Below are 7,972 nucleotides of genomic sequence, written 5' to 3' on the forward strand. Positions count from 1 at the left end.
CTAGTAACTGTGCTGGGACAAATTCTGGTAAAACTTTACTTTAAATGGCAATTACACAATTCTTTATAAGTAATTGGATGTAAATAAAGTCATTCTAACATCGTTACATGTTTTATTTATAAGGTGTGATGTTCACTAACCAAAATCCAACATCTTCCAAACTTCACATGCCAACATCATATTGACGTAGAACACTGACATGTAGTCATGAGTATGGTGACTAAAACCCAACGTCTATTTAAAGTCATAAATTTAAAGAACATTCAATGTGACATTCTAACATCATTAGACATTGATATTTTTTTGGCTCAAAATTGTGGTGTCAGGTAACCAAAACTGAACATCTTCCAAATATCACATGCCAACATCATATTGATGTAGAATATTAACATTTAGCTCTGAGTACTCCGACTAAAACCCAACATCTATTTAACATCTTAATCGTAATGTCAATGCTACGTGATATTCTAACCTTTATTCTAATCTTTAGCAATTGATATTTTGTTGGTTCAAAAGTGTGGTGTCAGGTATGCCAAAGTTGGTTTTAGGCCATGGTGTCATAGTTTTAACCTTCTCCTGTAGTGCACCCAAATGCTCTGTCCAACTTTGGAGGTTGATGCACAGCCAACGCTGGGTTTTGACGTCAGCCCAATTTTCATTTTCAACTAAAATTCAACGTCTATTCAACGTCTATTCACGTCTATTCAACGTTGGAGTCCAACGTCTTTCTGACTGCAAATTGATGTCCTGTGCTTGCAGGGAAGGGTTTGATATAGGCTACACACAATAGGGAACACCTGGGAGAGGGGGGAGACAGGGACTACAAACAGGTGAGAATCTTAATAGGGAAGGTGGGGAAAAAGGGCGGAGCAAAGGAAACAAAACAAAAACAAAAGCACATGGCTAAAGAGCTCGTGGCCACAACACAGGGAAAGAAACAGGCACACTCAGGGGGACGGTGGGCAAACTGTGACAGTACTGTGCCTCGTTCATAGCTGCTTTAGGCTGAATAGGTGTGTATACATAGATGTGTTGGTTTTTGTGACAGCACAAAAAGAACAGGCTATTTTTGCTGTTTCCACATTTAAACTGTATGGACTGGAGAGTGAACTAGGGGCAGGCGGCATGGTGGTGCAGTGAATAGTTCTGTTGCCTCACAGCAAGAAGGGCCTGGGTTCAATTCCACTATGCGACCAGGGTCCTTTCTGTGAGGAGTTTGTATGTAATCCCTATGTCTGTGTGGGTTTCCTCTGGGTGCTCATGCAATCGGGCCAACTGGGTACGCTAAATTGCCTCTAGGTGTGTGTGTGTGTCTGCCCTGCGATGGACTGGTGACCTGTCCAGGGTGTTTCCTGCCTTCTGCCTAGTGGCTGCTAGAATAGGCTCCAGCTCCCCCCACCACCCAGAAAGATAAGTGGCTTATGTCTTTAAATAAACAGACGATTAGAAAAAGTGCAAAATTTGCAATAAGACTCGACAAGTTTGATGAATCATTTCAAATACACAAGTATAATAGTGCTTCTCTGAGTACCAATAGGCCAGCCTTACACCACAGCTGATTTCAGTTCTAGTGTTTATTTTAATGGTAGTTCATCAGGTAATACGAACAGTATAGAACACATCCAGACATCTGTAAACAAAGGACCTTGCAATGTAAGAAAGCTATTTAGTCTGGGGTTGTAATGTAACATTTCTGTTACATTACATTCTGTTCCAGAAATGATTGGAGATTTTATATCTAGCCTGCTGAAATAAATAAGTCCCTCCAAAAGGAATTGAGGCAACAGTGAGTCTCATATTTAATAAACCACTTTTTTCTTGTTTTGAATTTTATGATTCCAAACATACTGCATTACTGCTGGTGTGTGTTTCCTCACTCAAAGCTGCAGAAAAATGCTACTTGTGTTCTAATAGCGCCCCCTAGTGGGGAATTTGAATTATTGTGGATAAAATGAACTGTACATTTCACAAAATGAACATTAGAACACAAACTTTTAAACACTCTTCTGTTTTTGTCACAGTTAAAAAGACCATTTTTTCTGCTCATTGACATTTTTACTTTTTTATGTAAAAAAAAAAAACAACTGTGCTACATAATGTGCAACTTTTATAGCTTTTATTGCACAACTGCTACATGCTCAAATTTCTTACATACAGCTCTGTACTGGATATGTTCAAAATGGGGTGCGTGGTCGTTCCTGTCCGTTACAGTAATAACAGCTGTTCTAGTGCCTACGCGTCCTTCACCCTGCATATCTGCAGCATCTTCAACATGTATTCAGGATATAAGAGGTGATGTTCATGACTGAAACTGCTTTCATTTATTACCTCATTCCACATTAATTCAACATTCATAATCCTGATTTCTGCTCTCACCTCTCTGTCCAGTCCTGCAGCGTTCACTCGAATCGCTCCAGTTACAGGATTAATGATGACTCCACTCCTTCAGATAAAGAGAAATGAAGACCATGAAAAGCTAAGAGTTAATTACAGAACCACCATTACAGCCATGATAAATACCAGCCAATAATCAAACCTAATTTACACATGTGACATACCTACCTATTCCTGAAGCTTCTGGAACACTGCCATGGAAAGGAGTTTGGGTGAAGACAAGTGTATTATTATTATTAGGCATATTCATATCAATCATTTTGACAATAATCTCCATGGGAGCTTCCTGATCTTCACCATCAACTGCAACAGCATGAGCTTGAAGCTGGAGATCAAAGAAAAGAAAGAAAAATACAAACCTGATAATTGAACAATCCCAGTAATGTGATATACAATTACATCACAGTACAAATGCTCATTTCACTCTGTTATGTTGCTATGAAAACACGAGAGGATGACCAAAATCACGTTCTACTTGAACCTGTTTAACTACCATGAAATATCTGTGTTGTGTTTGATTCTGTTAGGTTGTTCCTGCTCTCGCTTACATTGACCAGCAGACAGATGAATGAAATGATTCTGTTTTGATGCTGCTAATCTACAACTTCACAAATATGAACAACAAAAAAGAAATGATGTCAGAATAGTGAACAGAGCTGTACATCCTGTACATCCAGTTAACCCGGCCTAAAATGCTCTTTTTGATAAAATATTAAAGGGGAATTCCACCCCAAATTTCTGCATTATTAGCATTATTAAAAGGTTAAGACGTAAACAGAGTTATTCAGAGTGGTTTGGTGTGAAATGTTCCATTTTAGAGAAATGTACTGAGTCAGAGTTGTTCACAGTGGTGGTGATAGGAACCAGACAACAGAATCAATTACTCTAAAAACTCCCTCACAGAATTTTATGAATGTGAGAAATTTTTTGCTTTAAACATACTTTTTAAAAAGAAATATTAACCAGCATTATGTATATAAACTCAGAAGACGTGTAGGTTCACTGGTGATTTTAGATTGTAAGTAAAATGGCTGTATTTGTGACCCCTGGTTCCTTAAGAAATCTCAAGTTTCTCTACAATGAGCGATTTCTGACTCTGACAGCAGAACCAAATTCTTACCACATATGTATCTTTGGCCTCTCTGTCTAGTGGCCTTGTTACAGAGAGCCAGCCCGTGTTTTTATTTATGGTGAAAAGTCCTTTTGGGTCCTGGTCAGCTCCTTCACCAGTGATTCAGAAGTGAGTTGTAGAGCAGTGTTTCCCAACCCTGGTCCTGGAGGTCCCACTGCCCTGCACTTTTTGTGTTGCCTCTGCTCCCAACACACCTGATCCAACTAATCGATTCATTAACAGCCCATTACTGAGTTCATGTGGGTGGGCTTAAGCAGGGAAAGCACTAAAATGTGCAGGGCAGTGGGCTGAGAAACACTGCTGTAGAAGATGTGTTAACTTACTTTCACTAGAAAATCAGCAAAAACGTCATTTGACTGGTAGCAAACAAATGTTTTGCATATGACTATAGACATTGAAACCATAGTGCTGCAATATTCTTCCAGTTCCAGCTTCATAATCAACTTTCTGTCCGTAATGTAGCAGCTACAGTGAGGCGTATAAGAGCTCTGTGTTGCCATCAGTCATACTGCAATTCAGAAGTTCACAATGTAGAAAAGCATAACACAATAAAAGCTGCATATCAGGAAGTGACAGTGTTGCTTCTCTAGCATCAGGACCATTGTGGTCATGGAATGGTGAGCCACTAGCGGTGGCCAAGACCTTATGCAATGGTTAAATATAAACATATATGTATATAAAATCATTCTTATTGCAGAAATTTGTTATTCTAAATACTTAAACAAAGTTTTGCACAGACAAATGTATAATTAACAGCTTACCGATACCGAAAAAGATGGTATACGATTGATGTCAGTATTGGCAGTATAGTCAAAGTTGTGGTATCTATATCAGTATCGGACATGAAAAAGTAATATTGAGCCACCCCTAGTAACTGGAAGAGCTGGGAGAATTCCTGAATAGAATTCCTGAATAACTAAATAAACACAAATCACATTTTCCCTGTTCTTGGGAATGTATAGTTTATTTAGCCATACTGTTATAGCTTCCTTTTGTGAAAATACAATTGCTAAAATCATTTGTTTGGACAAGATAAAAGTCTTGACAAACTATTTCATAAAGATTGACAGGGCTCAGAAGTCTCAGGATGCTGTGTGTAGTCTTATGCAACGGAACCCTTGGTCAAATTATGTTATGTTTTTTTTGAGTGAAAATAAGAAACACATTCTCTACAGAGAACCGTCTGCACATTTTAATAAACAATGCTGAATTTTTTATTTGCTGAATTTAATATATTGGAGAAAAAAAGACATAAAATGCAGCCTGTTAGTTAACTTAGGCAATATTTGACCTCCAGTGTGTTTGGTCAGATTCTGTAGAAGAGTGTGACTGCAGGCCTGCTGTGTAATTATTGTATTATGATTATTGTTAGTAATATACGTATGTGTGTGAGTGTCAAGGTACTTGAAGTATCATATTAAGGCAAAAAAAAAATTATATCCATGCTAGAAAAAACAGCATAGACTGGCATAACTGATCACCACCAAAGCCAACATGTGATGTGTTTTTGATGGTGGTCAACCAGCATGACTGTGCTGGGTGAGCAGCTAGACTACCATAAAAGCAGCATAAACCGGCTTGGACCAGCACGGAATTTATTTTTCAGCAGGGATGACGATATCTTGGTTAGTTGTGCTTATAAATTAGAACGCTTACCCCCAGCTAGAATCTCTTAAGGGCTTGTTGTTGTTAAAATGCATCATTACTTCAACCCCAATTCGAAAAAAGTTGGGACACTGTGCAAAATGTAAATGTAAAAAAACAAAATGCAATTATTTGCAAATCTCATACATACATTTTATTCACAACACAACATAGAACACATATCAGATGTTGAAAGTGAGACATTTTACCATTTCATGAAAAACATCAACTTATTTAGAACTTAATGGAAGCATCACATCTCAAACAAGTTGGGACAGGGCAACAAAAAGCTGAAAAAGTAAGTGGTACTTCTAATAAACAGCTGGAATTTGCAACTAATTAAAACAGTACAAAATATCATCAAAAGATACAGAGAATCTGGAGAAATCCCTATACGCAAGGGACAAGACCAACAATATTGGATGCTCGTGATCTTCAGACCTGTTCTGTGGTCAGAATCAAAATTTTTAATTCTTTTTGGAAACTGCAGACGCCGTGTCCTGTGAACTTGAGAGGAGAGGGACCATCCAGCTTGTTTTCAGCGCACAGTTCAAAAGCCTGCGTCTCTGATGGTATGGGGTCGCATTAGTACCTATGGCGTGGGCACCTTACACATCTGGAAAGGCTCTATCAATGCTGACAGTATATAGAGGTTTTAGAACAACATATCCTCCCATCCAGACAGCGTCTCTTTCAGGGAAGGCCTTTCATATTTCAGCAAGACAATGATAAACCACAAACTGCATCCATCACAACAGCATGGCTTTGCAGAAGAAGGGTCTGGGTGCTGAACTGGTCGCCTGCAGTCCAGACCTTTCACCAATAGAAAACATTTGGCACATCAAGAAGTGAAAAATCAAAGAAGACCCAGGACTGTTGAGCAGCTAGGAGTTAGGAGACAAGAATGGGACAACATTCCTCTCCCAAAACTCCAGCAATTTGGTATCTTCACTTCCCAGACATTTACAGACTATTGTTAAAAGAAGAGGGGATGCTACACAATGGTACTCACAGCCTTGTCCCAACTTTTTTTTAGATGTGTTGCTGCCATGAAGTTCTAAATTAATTAATGTTTTTCATGAAAAAAATGAACTGAACTGAGTAAAATGCCTCAGTTCAGCTTCTGATGTGTGTTCTATGTTATATTGTGAATAAAATATGGGTCTATGAAATTTGCAAATCATTGCATTCTGTTTTTATTTACATTTATTCACATTTTATAAAGTTACCCAACTTTATTGGAATTGGGGTTGTAATTTCCTGCGTGTCTTATCGTCAGGACATACTGCACACAAGCCCACACTAAGGTCTAACCAGAAAAGATTTAGTCATTACAGCTTTACACTTTTTTGTAGTAATCAGTGCAGACATTAGAGATCATGCTCACTTTTCTCAGACCCTGCATATCAGACTGTGCTAAACTGTCTTACCCTCAAGGCCTCCTGAGATAAACCCTGAGTGTAGTTTTGTACTTCAAAGAACTAAACTCATGTCAGAATGTATTATTCTACCTTCTTAAGCATTTAAGAAAAATCTCAGCTTCTGCAAACCACCATTCTTGAAATGGCCAATTAAGTTATTTTCCACATGTTTTTTTAACCTTTTTTGGTGGCCTGCTGGAATGGAAATCAACCCATTCAATATTTCTATCAATATAATCAACTAAAATAGTTGCATTTGAAATAGTTACAAGTTAGTTACAATATATTTTAGTTTCATCTCTTCATCTACCAGGCTGTCGCTTTTCTCCTGATAAGATCAGTTCATCTCTCTGCCTGGTTCAGCAGGCCTCACACTAAACTTCTGTGTGAAATGCACTAAAGCTGGTGCACTGCTGTCTTTTGAATTCCCCTGTTTAGTTTTACACTTTAAAGGTAATAATCACAGATTCAGAAACAAGAACACTATTCGCACTTAAGCAGCTGTTGAAGAGCTCCACTCTCTTTTCTTAATTTGGAAAAACGTTAAACTAATCTAACTTCGGTAACACGTTATTTGGATGGTCCACTGTAGATTCTTTGTAAATGTTTAGAATATCTTTAACTAAAATTCAACTAAATATCTATTAAACGCAACTGACTGTGAAGTTGAGTGTTACTTGGATGGTCCCTTGTAGGTGTTTTGTAAACGTTCAGTCGGCCTTTAAGTCAACTAAATATCCTTTAAATTCATCTGAACTTCAAGTTCAGTGTGAAAGTGTTTATTAAATCTATCCCTAACCCTAATCCTAACCCCAACCTTAAGCTCAAGGCAAAACCTATACCTACTTCCAACCATAACCCTGACCATAATGTTGTTGATAATCAACTGAACATCACCAGAAAGTTTGTTAATGATCTGTAGAGCATCTATAGGGGACCATCAAATAAAGTGTGACCCAAACTTCTTGTTTTGCTTTATGCTCTTCTTTTTATTTTCTTTTTATTTAGATCAAAAGTAATACAAACATACATTAAGCTTGGTGATAAATGAGCGGTCTAAGCTTACATGCGTATTAAAACATACAACCACAAGAGTTTTGTGTAAGTGATTTATTGGAATTATTTCACTCTCTTTCCATTAATATCCATAACATCTGTACATTCAAATATGCCAACAAGACACATTCAGGTGTACTTATTTTCACAGCTGTGACAGTTAAATCATTTTTAATTTTAATACAAACGGTAGATGAAATCATATAATCTGTGCTTAAAAGTAACAAGAAAAAACAAAGAAGTAAATAATGTTATGACTGTATCAAAGTATAAGAGCTGCATTTTAAAGCTGGTGAAACATGCGTTAGACAGATGAGACAAAATA

Source organism: Colossoma macropomum, unplaced genomic scaffold (assembly GCF_904425465.1).
Source record: "Colossoma macropomum unplaced genomic scaffold, Colossoma_macropomum, whole genome shotgun sequence".
In the NCBI taxonomy this organism is placed as follows: domain Eukaryota; kingdom Metazoa; phylum Chordata; class Actinopteri; order Characiformes; family Serrasalmidae; genus Colossoma; species Colossoma macropomum.